Genomic DNA, 18,209 nt, shown 5'->3' on the forward strand with positions numbered 1-18,209 from the left:
GGCTTTACCTCAATTTTTTTTGGACAGCTGTTGTGAAGGTTATTGACGATAGAGAAATTAGGTGCGATGTCGGTTTATGTGTAAGGAGAGAAGAGAGTAGGTGTACAAGTGAAGATAAAATATCGCAAGGATCGCTTCGGTTGCTACAGGAAAGTAAAGGATGCGAGGTTGATTATCTTAGATAAAGAGGCAGGGTAAACGTGCGAGTAAAGATTTTTAAGTAAAATTATATCGCCGGGATTCACAGTTAGGACGTAGAAAGATATGCTAGTAAGACCTACAGATTTAGACATACGAAAAAAAATATGAGAAACCAGGATAGCCCGTGAGAAATTAGGAACATATGAGCTTTAAAATTAGAATTATCTGGCTAGCTGGGGAAAAAGAGAGGGGAGATGTATTAAAACCATTGATTCAGGACAAAAATCAAATGGCAACGAAATATCTCGCAAGAAAAGGTGTTGAAAAGCGATAAAAAGATAAGTCACGAGTGGCTACATCGATTAGTATGTATACCCTTATGATTGATGTTATGACATGTTAAAAATATTGATTGTGCTGTATGTCAAAATTGAGGTAGCAAGCGCTACAGAAAGAATTAGGATTGGGTTTTCTCGGGAATTAAAGTCGGATAGCGGTAATGTAACCAAATATGTAAGCACGAGCATTAGGAAAAACAAGGTTATTATATTATGAAGGGGAGAGAAACTTGGATAAGCAAAACGTATACCCATTGAGGACCAGGTAATATAATTGAGAAACGGTTAGGACGAAAGCAGGAAAGCAGACAATAAGATCAAATTTAAATAAATCAATGGGAGATAGAGTAATGTTGTACGTGACAAGGGATGAACGTGAGGACCCCGAAATCAACCTATACGTTTTCATAACTAGAACCAAGAAGGTTGTAAATAATGAATAAAGGTGCATCCTTGAGAAGAAATAAACAGATCTTATGAGAGCGATGAGGAAATTTTAAACTCCTGAGATTTAACCAGGAGAATGGATGTGAACCCATGATTGGTACACTTATTTAAGGGAAGAAAGCACCTCAAGAAGAGATTTTCAGTGTCAAAAGGGATTCGCAGTCGTAATGAAACACTCCAAAATCTCCTAAGCTAAGGGTAAAGAATGACTAATAGAAACAGGCATTTTACAAGTAAAAGAAAGCAAGAAAAACTATGAGGACTAAAGAAAGGAGGAGGTGTCAACGAAACGGTTAAAAGGAATTATGTGGCCACCGACAACAAGGAGAAGGTTAATGAGTCAGTAGGCCTACTCAAAGGAAAACAAATTGAAATTATAAGACAATGGTTGTGTGAAAGATGCAAAGATGCGATCATGAAGAAAACCGAGAAAATTCGAGATATATATCTATATATGCATGTACAAGTTGTAGTATCATAAAGAAAGATGAAGACTCGACGAAAGAAGAAAGGAAAGGGTGTACTTTTGAGGAATTCATGATAAGAACAAGAACCGACATGTCACGACCCAACCAGAGGGCCATGATGGGCACCCGGAGCTAACACATCGAGCACCTCTAAACATACATCTCATAAACATTTATGGGTGGACCATAAAGATAGCTCATGGATATCATAATCTGTAAGGACATATATCATAACAAAATGACACATCTCTATACAATCTTCAACAATTATGTCTATCATTATCAACAGACAAAGCTACTAAAATATTATACAACAATATGAAATGATGATGATACAGGACTTCTAGCTACATATATCTGTCTACGAGCCTCTACATAGAATGCAGGAATCCATGAAGATGGGGCAGGACTCCGCCATGCCCAAGTATATATACACAAGAGTATTACCAATAACCTGCAGCTCCGAAGCAACTGGAGCGCTTTCGAAACTCCGTTGATGAAGCTCCTAAGGGTCTGGTCCATCTACCAGTGGGCATGAACGCAACATCCACAAGAAGCCATAACCTTGGTAGGGCATGATGGGCACCCGACTCTCTTCAGAGTCGAGCGAACCCTAAGACATTCGCTCTTATCAAAATCTGTCATTTCAAATTTTTAAAAAAAAAACATAAAAAATTTCAAATAGAGATCACTGTTTTTATACAGATCATGAAAACTCTCAATCAACTATGTACTTCTTACCAACTGAAATTATCTGAAAATGCATACTCTTTTAACATATATACATGATTTGCACTCCTCGACACCCTATCCACAGGACGCTGTCTGCAAAGTCTCTAACATGTACAAGTACCATGACATAAATACTATGACTCGGCAACACTCCGAACTGAGATGGAGCTCGCCAATTCAGCTGGAACATCTTCTAGCAATGTCTTCTACTCATCTGGGAGTACCTGCGTGGCATGAAACGCAGCACCCGAAGAAAGGGGGTCAGTACGGAATATGTACCGAGTATGTAAAGCATTGCTGAATCATAAACCAGAAAGTGCAACAGTGAACAAGTTTAGAAATCAAACTGTAAGTAACCTGAAACAGCATTCTGAACCAAGTCCTACGACCTTTTCACAAATTCTAGCATGCACAATACAAATACAGCTTACGCAAGTTCTAGAATACACAATATGAAATTTAGTATCACAATAGTCCCTTCGTACGGCCGGTTCCGACATACGTCTATCCTGGCCCCTTCGGGCATGCCGGTCCTCAAATAATAATGATGATGGCCCCTTCGGGCATGCCGGTCCAATATACGTCTATCCTGGCCCCTTCGGACATGCTGGTCCTGACATAATAATAATGATGGCCCCTTCAGGCATGCCGCGTCCGGCGTAATAATAATGATGATGGCCCCTTCGGGCATGCCGGTCCAACATACGGCTATCCTGGCCCCTTTGGGCATGCTGGTCCCGACATAATAATAGTCCTGGCCCCTTCGGGCATGCCACTTGCGACATTTCTAATAATGATGATGTCAACTCAACCTAATCCATAACTATCAATACAAGGAAATAATGCTAGGGGGTGTAAACATAAATCGCAAGTGAAATGGAATAGTAAAATCTCGCACCCCATTCGGAGTGGTTTTGGAAAGTCTAAGTAATAAAATCTCGCACCCCCTTCGGAGTGGTTTTGAAAATCAAATTTTATGTTTCCTTTAGTATGAAACTAATTTTTCTTGAAATCATTAGTAAACCACAAACATGTTTCAAGCAAATCCGAGTTGGTATAAAGAGTTAACAATCATATGCCCGAGCAGAGTAGTAGAAAATTAAATGCACATGAAGCAACTTCTAAGACTCAATACAAAAATATACTTACCGACACTTGAAAACGCATGAGCAAATTTCGGGTCAATCTGATTTAGTATGAGAAAGTTGTGAGCGTTTGAAGTACAAAACCTCCTACGAACTTTTCAGAAACTATTTTTGGAAAATTAAGACAACGATCATACCAAACACCCTTTTTAGATATCGTTATGGACATTATTCGTTATCGAACTCCCTATGAACATTTCTAAACAATCCGAGTTTGTTTAGGCAATTTATGAACGTTATTTACTATATAAGTCTCTACGAGCATTTCCAAAACAATCCAAGTTAGCACATGAAAGTTATGAACGTTATTCATTATAGAAACTTCTACGAACATTTTCAAGCAATCCGAGACCGTCTACGAAAGTTAGGGACATTACTACTTACAGAACTCTTTAGACTTTTCTTGTTATTCAATAATACAATAAACTCGGCTACACTAAATATGCTCACATCAAAAAGTGAATAAGAATCATCAATATGCTAGGAATCAAGAATAGAGTTACCCCAAGATAAGTATCATAGCTTACTTAGCTCTTGGACATGCCAAAAGAAAGAAAGGTTAGGCTTTACATACCTGCTCGACCGCCTATAAGCTACGCTTATTCGTCCAAGCTTGTAAGTCTACATTTAAAAGGAATTTATGCTAATGTTAGCCTTTTCATCGCACATTTGTACCATATTTCAAATCATACTATTTTGTATTCTGCCGAAAATCGGGCAGCATCTCCCCTGTTTATATGCCTAGCCCGAATTCTCAATTCAGCAGCCAACAACAACAACAACAATACCAACATTAATCATAATATTTCCAACTCCAAAATATTCCATAGAATAGCCCGCACACTGTTTTCTAAATTCCTCAACCAACCAAATTTGCGATATAACTATTTAATAATTTTATTTCCGTAAGGGAGTCGAAATTCTTATGAACAACATCAATAACAACATCCTCCACGTTTTACAAGATAAATATATTTATTTTCATCCAAAATTCTCTTCATATCTCATTCCATAATTTACAACACTAACGAACGAGTTTTATTGGCCATTCTCTCCGTCCTAGTCCGTTAAAACTCTAAATAAACTCGTTAACAATGAAAAGGAACCTTATTCATACCTTAAGCATGCAGCTACCATGTTATCACTCTTCTCCTTGGTTGATTTTTAGCTCAAATTGAAGACAACGCAGCGTACAACACTTTTCCCTTCATGGGCTTCGGGATTCGGGGCTCAGATTTTGGTCAAAGTTGGTTTTTCTTCTCTCCAAAGCTCCTCTCTCTCTCTCTTTCCAGAATTTTCTGGTATTTTTGGTATGAAAAATGAGGATAGAGGGCTGAAATCTCACTTAAAAAGACATGGTTAATGGGCCTAACCCGGTTGGGCCCGGATTGGGCCTAGCCCACTGACCTTTCTGCCTTACAACGTCCATATCTCCTTATCCCAATATCTTCTGTGGACCCACGACTTATGGTTGGAAAGCTAACGCAATTATCTACAACTTCTATTTCTTGGTATTCTTCCAAATTCCAAACTTATAATACCGTTTTTGCCCCTCAAAGTTAGATCACCTAAAAACGTTTTCTTAAAAATATTTGTTTGGAGGGCTTCCACTTTGATTTGGCTCAAGGGTTCTTCTTGGGTTGTGTTTAACTACCCATATGTGATTTATATAACTTGTCACATGTCCGAAAAGAAATCTCGACGTGGGGGCCCCACCCCAACTTCTCACTTTCTCTAGAATTTTCTTAAAATAAAAGATGACTTAATTGTCTTGCCATATAAGCCTCCTTATACTTATAATTACATAGCCCATGAAAGTGTGGGACCCACAGACACAATACATGCATATCACACGGCCAAATGGCCTTTCTTGAACTTTCATGAAACTTTGTGAAATTCCCATTTTGCCCCTACACTTCCGCAATATTACCATGAGCCATTTTACGAATTTCCCTTTTTGCCCTTAGCCTTTCTCAATATTTCCATACTAATAATATTCATAATTAATATTCATAAACAACTTATGTATTAAACAAGGTCAAAATGTAGCCGTGCCCTTAACTCGTCGCGATTATCTTAAAACATCCAAACGCGCAAAATGCGGGATATAACATGACGATACAGGACAACTAGCTACATATATCTATCTACGAGCCTCTACATAGAATACAGGAATCCATGAAGATGGGGCAGGACTCCGCCATGCCCAAGTATATATACACAAGAGTATTACCAATAACCTGCAGCTCCGAAGCAACTGGAGCGCTTTCGAAACTCCGTTGATGAAGCTCCTAAGGGTCTGGTCCATCTACCAGTGGGCATGAACGCAACGTCCACAAGAAGGGACGTCAATATGAATAATGTACTGAGTATGTAAGGCATAAGGTCAGCATGTACATAAGAATCATGGAAAAAAATCTGAGACACGCCAATGAGTCTGTGAATCTGGATGAATCCGTATGACTATATATCAGGAAACACACACACACACACACACACACACATACACACACACACACACACACACACACCTATATATATATATATATATATACGCCACAATATAGGCCACATCGTTAGGCCCTGTCAAATGTGCCTTATATATATACATAAACGCCACAACATAGGCCACAACTTCACCCCTGTCAACTGTGCCTTATATATATACATAAACGCCACTACATAGGCCACAGCTTCACCCCCTGTCAACTGTGCCTTATATATACACATAAACACAACAACATAGGCCTGAGCTTCACCCCCTGTCAACTGTGCCTTATATATATATACATAAACGCCATAACATAGGCCACAACTTCACCCCTTGCCAATTGTGCCTTATATATATACATAAAGAATGAGAATGAGTGCAATGCATAAGCAAAATGAAATAATAGAACTTGGTAATATTAAAAAATAGGTATATACAAATATTATACTCATAGCATGCATGAGAGTTCAAATAAAAGCTACTACTTTAGTGGAGTGACGTAAAGTCGGTAACCTCCGATTTATATTATGGAACAATCATCATCACTATACCTCACCTTGAAGGAATAATTATTATAAGGTGAGATCAACAACAATGAATAAAATTGAGAAAGTCATGAAATAAGATCAATAATATCATAATAGTATTAAAATCATAAGCTTTGGAATTTCTAGAATGGGATCTTCATCATCATTTTTATCATCATAGGAAACATCTATCTTTGGCATCATAAGCACTTTAAGAATCATGAACTTATAGCTTTTTGGGAATAAAGATGTTATGGAAAATATGTATGGTTTCATAGCCTTTAGAAAGAAAGGGTTTAGCCTTACATACCTTTTTGGTCTCCTACTACTTAACTCCTATCCTTCCAAGTTCATAAAAAATTTATATTATTGTTAGGCTTATCGTCATATGCTTATCTTAAGCCTTCAAATTAAACCCATTTAGAATCGCCGAAATTCGGGCAGCATCTCTCCTGTTTATATCCCTTGCCCGAAATCACAATACCAACAAAACAACAACAATAATAATACTAATATCAACAACATCATCATCAATACCAAAATATTCCATAAAACACCCCACACGATGTTTTTCAACATAAAACAACAATATACACTTCCTTTCTTCCCAATCAAGGAGCCTAATTTCATCAACACACCAACAACATTAGATACTATACATATACATGGAAATCATCCCAACCACACGGTCACAACATGCTCAAAACAGTCCATAAACTCTACAACTACAACACAACACAACACTTTATGACCTTTCCTCCATAACTATTTTCACTTTTAAGACTTGCTAAACCTTCAAATAAACTCAACATAAGAGATAGGATGAAGAACATACCTTATACGTGAAGAACTTTATCCAAACCAACTTTATTCAAGACCAAACTCACCACAACATCAAGTAGAAGCAAGAACAATCACCTTTCATGGACTAGTTTGGTGTAATCTTGTTAAATTCTTGATTTAATGGGCTATAAATGTTTGGGGGATGTGTTAGGAGATTTCTAGAACTCATGGGAGTGTAAAATGATAAAACAATGGGGTTGATGGGGGTGGGAGGGGGGGGGGGGTTTATACCCCTTGAAAGTCGGTGGAATCGAATTTCCCAAGTGGGACCCGCGAAAGCCATTTGGCAGTTTTGAGGGTTATCTTAAAATCCCCATAACTCCTTACTCCAATGTCGTTTTGACGAACGGTTTGTGGAGTTGGAAACTAGACTCGACGAACTTCATTTTAGGCTTTTAAAACAGCTTAAAACTCTTAATATACCTGGAGATATACCCCTCCAAAGTTGACCCAAAGTCTGTCCAAAATTCTGCCAACTTTTTTTCCAATTTTTCGACAAACTTATTTTCTTCAATTTGCTTGGTCCCAAAATCTTCCGAAACTCTCCATACATGATATTTATCATTAATCATACTTGATTATGGTCATGTCTTTTGGTTCTAAGGTTGTCCTTCCCAGTTACGACTTACGAGATCGTAATTCATCCTTTACTTCGTTGTTACGTACTTCCCATGGCTTGTACCTTCCAAAACTTCATGGGACGTCTCCGATACTCCATTAATACGGTGAAGTACGTGGCATGATCATGCTTTGAAAGTGTGAGGTGTAACACGACAGAACACTAGAAGGACTATGATGCATAGCTGTGATGCAAACAAGTAGTTAAGAAGAATTGCGGGACAAAATGAGATAAGCTAATGAAAGGACAAGTCGTGGGAATGGATGGTGTGGAATATCAACTTTTAATGGTATAGTATAGATATAAATTAGAATTAGGAACCCATAGCAGGGAGAATTTCAAGGATATTAAGAAGATAGTCATGGAGAAAGACTAGAGCTAAAGGAGCGTGTTATAGTCGAACACTCCATAAGGGGCCTAATGAATTCTGATGTCCCCATTAATTCATTAGCCTAGAGGATTACTAGTCATGAAAGGTAGAGGTGAAAAGAAAATAAAGAAGGCATCTGAATTGTATGCGATATGTATAAGCATTTTGATTTGATACAAGAACTCAACTAGAAAAAAGGAAAATAAGTTAAACCATGCGATGAAAAGAACTCCAGCATTATAAGGAATAGAGGAGTTGAAGGATCGCTAAGGTCGGCCAGATGACTATCAAAGACGGTTAACACTCAAAGGTTACGGGTATATGAGAACATCCTTTAAAAGGGGGGAAGAACAAATTCAGTTCTAAGATGAACTACAATATTCCCAAGTTCAAAAGAGGGAAATGTACTGGCTTGAAGGAGCCAACATTCGAGATGAACCAATATATCAAGAATGCACTAAAGAAAAGTGAGAATGGATTAAATGTAAGTATATTATGATACAAATGTGAAAAGTAAGGCATGACAAGATGATGAAGGTTTAGCGAATCAAAGAGAACAAGTTTCGTCAACGCGATACGTTGTATTCTCGACTATGACTCGAATCACTCGCGCCGTAGAAATTTTAGGTACATTTAGATATGCAGTAAAATACTCCAAGGGGTAGCAGAAGGAGTGAGAAAGGCCACATGTGACCAGGGATAATTATAAGGGACAATCGGGATTACTAAAAAGAACTTGTAGCACTAGAAGAGATGAAAGATTTAAAAGAGGAATATTTATAGGAAGTTCAATAATCTTCAGAGGATAGAAAGATAGTATGCCTATGGATAGCAAGACAACAGTACTGCATGAGATTAGGGAGTACCTCGTAAGTCGTGAAATTCCAAGCCGCTATTTATATCAATTGTGAGAGTGTATGACATAGAACCATATAAACAATCGCCATGATGAAATGGCTAACAGAATGGTGCAAGGACGACGATAAGGAGCCGAAGAAGAATAGAGGTTAGTTTAAGTCTCAATTAGTCATCGGTATAAGAGAGCCAAGGACTTAAGGAGGGAAGCATACTTGTATTGAAAAGGAATTATTATTAAGTAGGATTTTATCTTAGTTCCATGTTCGTGAGTTTATTTTGTAATTATGCAAAAACAGAGGAGAGGAAGTTTTAGAAAAAGTTCTGATATTGTAAGGAATTGGAGGGGGGGAGGGGGGTCCGATCAAGGAATTGAAAGGAGACGATATGGTATGTATACAAGGTTGGCTGGTATAAAAAGGGATAATCTACAATAGCACCAAAGAAGCAAGCAAGGAAAGGTGCCATATTTGAACAAGAGAATTTGTTTACTAGTAGAGAAATAAGGAGCAACGCAAAAGAGTACAACCATTAAGAGTGCTCACAGATCGGTAGGGAGCCGTAGCAATCATATGTTAGGACCATCTTAATGGCAACAGGTCCCAGGAAGGTGGCTAGAAATCAGTTGACCCCTGGGTACATACATAAGACCATGAGGGTATGGAACTAATGAATGAGTTCAACAAAGAATTGAGAGAATACGAAAGAAGACTAATGACCCCATAATATAAGAGCAAGGAGATTAGGAACTAAAGGAGGACAACCATTTCAAGAAACTAAAGAAAGCGTCGTAAGCTCGCAAGCTACAACATTCGAGGACGAATGTTTCTAAGGGGTATATATCCGGGTATATCAGGAGTTTTGAGGTGTTTCAAGAGCCTAAAATTAGTTCGTCGAGGCTAGTTTCCAATGCAACAAACCATTCGTCAATAGGGCATCAGAGTAGGGAGTTATGAGAATTTTAAAACGGACTGCTAGAAGCCCGCGAACCTATGCGGAAATTCTAGAAACCACTTAAAAAGTCCACTAAATTCGGCCCACTAGCCCAACCTGAATTGGACTACTATATATACCCATTTAAGTCATCTAAATCACCTAATTTCTCACTATTTCTTACCTCCACCCTTCTCTAGAGCCTTCCACACTTATCTCCCCATTATAAGAGAGTTATTAAGAACTCTTGAAGGTTCTACAACATTCCACAACCTTCCATACCATTGAAAGATAAGATCAAACATCAAAAACTTAAGATAATCTATGGAAGATGATTATTCTTATTTCATTTCAATGTTGTGATGAACCTGAGCTTGGGAGAAGTTGAGTGAGGTGAAATTCTTCCATTATAAGGTATGTTCCCCATCTTATCTATATGATTGAGTTGGTTTAAAGGTTTAATAACTCTTGAAAAGGAAAAGAATCAAAGTGGAGAAGTCACAATGTATTGAATTGAAGATGATGACTATGGGATGAATTTCAAAGGAGACTTTGGATTAAATTGAGATTAAATTGAATATAATTCTTTGATTATGGTATTGTGGATATTGTTACAGTTGGTTGAGAAATTTGGAAAAACATCGTGTGGGATGTTTTATGGAGTATATTGGCATTGATGATGATGTTGTTGATATTAGTGTTATTATTGTTGTTGTTTTGTCGATATTGTGATTTCGGGTCAGGGATATAAACAGCGGAGATGCTGCCTGAATTTCGGCAAATTTTAAAATGAATTAATTTGAGGGCTTAAGACAAGCATATGACGATAAGCCTAATAATAGGATAATTTTTCTTGAATGTAGATTTACGAGCTTGGAAGGATAAGTGTTAAGTAATAGGAGACCAAAAAGGTATGTTAAAGCTAGTCTCTTTCTTTCTAATGGCATGATTCTTTTCTTATGCACTCATACATGTTTCCCATGACATTCTTATTCCCACAAGCTAGAAGTTCATGATTCTTAGAGTTTCTTATGATGCTAAAGATAAGTATGTTCTATGATGATAATGATGATGATGATGATTCTATTTTTGAAGATTCGAAAGCTTATGATTTTAATGCTATTATGAGATTATTGAGCTTATTTTATGATTTTCTCGATTTTATTCATTGTTGTTGATCTCACCTTAATAATAATTGTTCCTTCAAGGTGAGATATAGCGCTGATGATTGTTCGACAATATAAATCGGAGGTTACCGACCTTACGTCACTCTGATAGAGTCATAGCTTTTAGTTGGGCTCTCATGCATGCTTGATGTATGATATTAACACCGTGCCTATACGACCGGGCAACACCACTACGGTGGGCGGCTATAGATAATGATAGTAACACCGTGCCTATATGGCCGAGCAGCACCACTAGTGGGCGACGTGAGATGGTTACCCCGGACGCGGGCTAATGATTATGTTATATATGTATATAAGAAATGTTTCCTTTTGAACGCTAAGCATGCATGGTTTTCCCTTATAAGGCAATCAGATGTGCAGGTTATCTTTATCTCCCGTTATGTTCTATATTTCTTATTATGTTATTATTCATGCCTTACATACTCAGTATATTATTCGTACTAACGTCCTTTCTTGTGGATGTTGCGCTCATGCCCGCAGGTAGACAGGGAGATGCATCAGATCCGTAGGTGCTTTATCAGCGGATTCTCAGGAGCACTCTACTTACTTCGGAGCTACAGTCTATTGGTATTGGTCTTCATGGTCACTCGTATTCTATGTAGAGACTCATAGACATATGTGTACATTTAGACGTTTTATAACCTTACCGGTTCATATCATTGTATAACATTTTAGTAGCTTTATCGGCTGGTGATGATGGACATAATTGTTGATGATTGTATAGAGATGTGTCGTTATGTTGTGATATATGGCCTTAGATATGATATCCATGAGCTATCTTTATGGTCCACCTAGAAATGATTATGAGATGTATGCTAGAGGTACTCGGTGGGTTAGCTCTGAGTGCCCGTCATGGCCTTCTGGTTGGGTCGTGGTATAAAACTCGGGATTCTATCCCCGTCAACCGCTACGGTGGTCATTATGCCACCGCAGCGATCTCGCTATAGTCGGCAAGTGCTCACTGTAGTGGACCTAACAAAAGTCTTCCCTCCACCGTGGCTAGCCTGGTTCCGCTACAGTGCAAGCGCTACAGCAGTTCAGTGCCCTCCATAGCAGACACCCCAGTTTCCTTTCTGACCGCGGCTGCCAGAGGTCCGCTGCTACAGTGGTCTCGCCACAGCGGTACCACTGAGCCAGTAGGCTCGCTAATTTCCACAGTTTTTTATTCTACCCCCTAACACTTCATCCGAGGCCTCACAACAAAAACAAAGCATGCACATTAATGCAAAAACACCACACGGACTCACCCGTGGCCTCAGAATCCCCAACGGAGGTTTAATAATCCAAGCAAATGTTCAACTCACTTTATTGCTGGACTAGGACACACCCGAGATTTCTCCCGAGTAGATTCACTGTTATTTTAGTCCTAATAAAATAAGTTTAGTTCTTACGAATTTTATTATACGTATATACAAAATATGAAGTATATCTCCGAATTTTATACATATATATATAGATAAAGAAAACTACAAGTTGTTAGTTTAAGTCCGGTTTTAACATTGAAGCCCACCAGGTCAATAATATTCTAGGTCCAAATCCATCTTGCCCTCAAGTTTGGTCCAATAAGTCAGTTTTTTCAGTCCAAATTCTGTGTTGGGCTTCCACGCCCAAAGATATTTCCTTTTGCTAGAATTTTATCCAAGTCCAATTCTCAGGCCGTCCAAAACTCATTTTAGTTCCAAAATCATTCTTTAAAGTTCTGAAAATATCCAAATTTTGGTACCTCTTCTATTGATTAACCCAGATTTTCAAAGCTATCTCTTATTAATTTTTACAACACAATTTGAAATTAGTTTTTGTGCTACCTCAGATTTAGTTTTTTAAAGACCTATTAGGCAGTTTCACTTAATCACGGGCTTAAGGCACAAAACAAAACATTTATCAAATTTCAACTAAAAGGGAGGAAGGCCCAAAATTACTACTCAGTCATTTTTTTGAAGATCATTTAACCTTTTCATTAAACCAGTTTTAAACTTAACCACATTAAATTAAGTATTTCAATTCTCATGAATTTTAAGAAAAAATATTAAGTTTAAAGATGTTTGAGGTGACTTTCCTAAAATACTATGCGTTCCCTAAGTTCTAACATTCACATGAGTTTCAATAATTATCAAGTATTTGCTAATACATTTTTTCACATGAATATGAATATAAGAGGAGTTTAGGCTGGTGGGGCTACCTAAGCCCACCAGTTTGCTATTTTCACCCATAGCTGGGCTTTCAAAACAATATTAGCTTCCTTTGCCATACAGACTCTATGAAGAAAGGGTTATTGGGCGTCTGGCCGAGGAAGGTTCAATGCAGAGGGTGGCTCGAGTGGCCCAAATTGGCATTTACATGAGACACAAAGAGGATTAGGATTAGTATCTACTTTAAGTACTCCAAATAATATGTAATTAGTTAAAGTAAAGTATACAAAACCAGCAAACATGCAGATAAACAAGTGAAATGAAATAAATGGGCCTCTATCAAATAAAACAAGTTTAAGCCCGAGCAAGTGATCAAAAGTGAGAACAAATAGATTAGGCCAAACACCCATCACGTTTATAATACATAGGCCCAACAAGTATAAAAAAGTGAAGCAAGCCCAAGCGAAATAACTTAACAGCAGCCTCTACTCAAACAAAGTGGTACATATCACATATACTAAGTATACTACCCATATATCCCTACTGTATACCTCAGAAAATCAGCCACATAAATGAAGAAACAGGAAAAGGGGATAAGGACTAAGGTTTTTAAAACTAAGGGGATTCTATGTAAGTATTAGCAAATAAGATTAAAGCAACAACAAACAATAAACAGGTTTGATATGCATACATACAGGTTTTCTAAGTTCAAAGAAGTGTAATTATACTAGACATAATACTTTAAAGTGACTCATACCAAACAAAGAATGTTGTAAAGCAGGGGTTACACATTCAACATGGTCAACTTGACAAAGGAGGCAACATAGTTCCTAAACAGGCTTAGGCATTTCAACACTTTGTGTCATTTATAGCATTTCTATATCATTTAATCAAAACTATAGTACTACATTCAACATAATAAATGAGCTAACAAGATAATACACAAGATTACATCATGTGGTTAGGAAGATAATAGGCAGAAAGTAGACTAATATACAGTTAACAGCCAGATCCAGGATTAGTAACACCTAAGTCTCACTACTAACTAATCAACTCTAACCAGAACAATATATGTCATAACTAACTAGAAAAAAAACTAACATATAATACATGCTTAGCATAAACAGACTAGGCCAAGTAATACCTGAGGTATTTTCAACTAAAACAAGCCAAATTAACACCTAAATCATGCTTAACCGAAAACAGGCAGTGCTATAACAACACACAAGACATATTTAGCCAAACAAACTAATCTAAGCTAAAAATAATGTATCAAACATACTTAACGACATCAAACTATCATTAACATAGAAAATCAGAGAAATACTAAAAAGGAAGGGGAATTACATTCTTTATGTGCCGCCTTGATTGAGTTTGAACTTGGAGGGCTTCTAGACCTTCTTTCCTCAACTCGAACCACAGAGAACCCACACAAGAAATAGAAAATAAACTTTAAAATGTTACTAAAACTCGAACTCTTAAAATCTCACAGCAAATTGCCTACAAATTTAAGTATTTGGAGTATATGAGTGAATATGTATGATATTCAGTGTTCTCCCCTTATTTTTTCGCTTTTTTCAAAATGGTAGAAATGGTTCTTTAGATAGAACCCTAATTCTCAAAAACCCTAATCTCAGTCCGATGTGGGACTTTTGTAAATTTTGGGGACAAATCCTTCTATTCAACGCATCAACGGCTAAAAAATAAAGCAAACAAAGTGCGAAGGGTCAGATTTGACTCACACAACTCGATCCAACTAGTTATTCGTGAACCAATGGGGGTTGAGGATTTCAAATGAGTCGAGACAAATCTCATTAAGAGATTTGTACTCCTTTGACCATAATATGCAGAAAAGCAAAGAAAAATAAAGAAGTAATACCTTGTTTGGGGCTGAAATGCGGTGGGTTTAGTTAAGAAATGGCAGAGCAATAAATCCACTTTCCATTCTCAGCCATGTCGAGTCACCACAATGCATGGAGGGCCTGCAAAGTTTGCCGTTTCTGAAAATGTGACGTCAAGAAAAAGGAGAGAGGGTGGGGGAAGGCACTAGGGTTTGCCTCCAAAACCCTAGATTTTTCACAAATGAGACCTTATATGTCTGTTTGTGTGGCCATATACACATATATGCATAGTGGGCCGGGTCTAGTCCTTAAATGGACTGGGCTCAATTCAAAAAGGAAAGGTAAGGGGAATATGACTCAAATATACATGTGTATACGTGATTTACATGTATATATGTGTATATCCCGTATACACATGCTCATAAATAAAGGGCATATAATGCACATTTGTTAAATAGCCTTAATTACAAGAGTGACACTCAATTGAGCATTTCAAATATGGCCAGATTAATGTTAAGTAACCAATTAACCCTTAATGGATTTGATCAAATGCATAAATTATTGCAATAATGACCTTAATTGATTTAAGTCATGAAATCCGGTATTTCAATTATGGCCATAATTTACTAACAATTGATTATTTCAATTGTAGCTGCAACTAGTCACATTACAAATAATTTTCAAATATAACCATAATTAAACATCTAACCTATTATGATTAATTCAAAAATTACCAATGCAAATTGATTATCCAAAGTTAAAAATTTGAGAGGTAAAATGATTATTTACTCAATTAATAAAATATTTTGAATTAAAAAGGAGTAAAATATTTGTTAATTTGACACTTGATAATTTAAACAATTAATTGAATAAATTTTGAGATATTTTCTGATTAATTTGACAAGTACTTTAATATTAATAGTAAAAAATATGTAAAATATTTTAAATGACTTACAATAGATATTTGCATTTATTTTGCCCAATGAAATGGAATAATATTATTGAAATAATTTTGTAAAAATCATTTTGGTTCATAAAATACTTATTTCACTCCGTTCGAGATCTAAGTATTCTGAGTAATTAAATAAAATTATGGGAGTTAAAAAATTAGGTGTTAATAGGAACCATGAGTTGAAAAATCACCTGTCAAAGTCTTTATCGTTGCCTGAACAAGTCTGCTTAACTGTGGACGATAACCCCTATCATGATTTCCCCTACCTCCAAATGAGGTGACTCTAAAACTCCCAAAGTTACAGGGCTTCTTGCTTGATCTATCCCCAAGCTCATCACGCTTGATAGACTCAACGGTTCTAGCGACATCCACCACTTGCTAAAAAGTACCTCCCAAAGCTGCCACCTGCGTCGCTGCAACCCGAAGGTGATACGATAGCCCCCTAATGAACTTCCTAATCCTCTCTATCTCATCAAGTAGAACGGTCAAGTCATGGCGAGATAGGGAGTGAAACATTATGTTGTACTTAGTCACAAACATTCCATGATGCTCTAACTTGTCAAATTGCTCACGCCTTTCATCCCTCAAGCTACAGGGAACCTACTTCTCCAAAAACACATGAGAAAGCTCAGCCCAAGTAAGTGGAGGTGACCTAGGTGGTCTAGTCTCAATAAAAACCCTCCAACACTGCTTAGAGGGGCCAAACATCTGTATAGCCACAAAATCAACCCCGTTGGCCTCAACCAACTCTAAATTGTGCAGACGACCATGGAAACTAACCAAAAAATCATATGCATCATCATCAGAATGCCCATCATAATGTAGTGGCTTCATCTTCTCAAACTTATCTCACCTCTTCTACTCTTCAACAGTCATAGTTGGCTAGGAAACTAGGCAAATAGCTAATTCAAAAATGGAAAACCCTAAAAATAAAAAGCTACAATAGCAGTTGGCTATGCCCCTGGGGTCCTATACCCTGCAGCAAGTGTAAGATTGAGAGTCTGGGCTCCAATTCTGGTCTGGGAACACTCTGGAGTAGTCGGTAGTATGTTTTCTTGGGACATACCCTCAAAGAAACTTGCGATGTCCACTAGGGCGTCTTGAAGAATAGGAGTAGCAATTAATCCAGCTGGTGTCTGGGCGGGTCCAACCTCATCCAGCTGAATCGGCTCATCTTTTGGAATCTCCTCTGGGTTTGGAGTTACATCTCTAGCATGGGTTGGATCAACAACTGGTTTGGCCTGTAGCTAGTGTAGCAATAGGAGCTCTAGATGTACCTTACCCTCTACACATCCTCTGCCTCTCTAACGAGAAACTGAGGCAGTGGATACGGGCTCTTAGTATCTATCCGCTGCCAAATGTACCCTTACCATCTATGAGAGAGTGAAATAATTTGTAATGACCCGTTTAGTCATTATTGGACCTTTCGATGCCCATGCATGAAAACCCAGGGTACCGTCATAAGTCTAGTCCTCGGGGGAGGTTTAGGTGTACTATTTACTCATAGTTGAACTAGATGAGAGTTAAACAACTGTGGGCCTCGAGGTAGATTTCTTCACCACAGTGGGCCAGCCATCGCTATAGCGGTCCCGCTGTAGTAGACAAGTGATCCGCTACAGCGGCTTACGTGGGCCAGAACCCCTATTTAATGACTTTATTTTGGGATTTTACAAATTTTATCCACAAACCCCTCTACTAAGTCGTCTTTAGGGTATTCCCAAATTAAAACACTTGGTGACTAGAGAGAGGAGGCTCTCCAAACGTCCTTCGGGTCATCTTCCTTAAATATTTCTTTATTACGATTTTCGGCTCCAATATGGGATGGTAGATGTTCCATGAACGTTCGTGATAGCTACTTGACAACAAGGTAGTTTATAATTTACTTGAGTTAGACTTTGATTAGTAAATCGTATATATGTTATAGAATTGACTGGAGAAAGCATGATTAGGTGTTCGGACACGGAGATCGGATGGATAATTGTTAGGTTAAGATGAATGCTAACTTCTGTGTGCATCGTGCCATTAAGTAAATAAGTGAAACTAGATGCGTAGTTGATATAATGAGTAGGGAAATATTATAGTAGTTATGGTTTGTTATCAATCTAGTGAGAGGGTGGTTATGTGAAATTATCAAGTTGGCCATAGTAGGGCCTTGTTGTACTATGGGCGGGGGCGACCTGTTCCTAAATTGT

This window comes from Lycium barbarum, chromosome 3 (assembly GCF_019175385.1).
Source record: "Lycium barbarum isolate Lr01 chromosome 3, ASM1917538v2, whole genome shotgun sequence".
NCBI classification, from domain to species: domain Eukaryota; kingdom Viridiplantae; phylum Streptophyta; class Magnoliopsida; order Solanales; family Solanaceae; genus Lycium; species Lycium barbarum.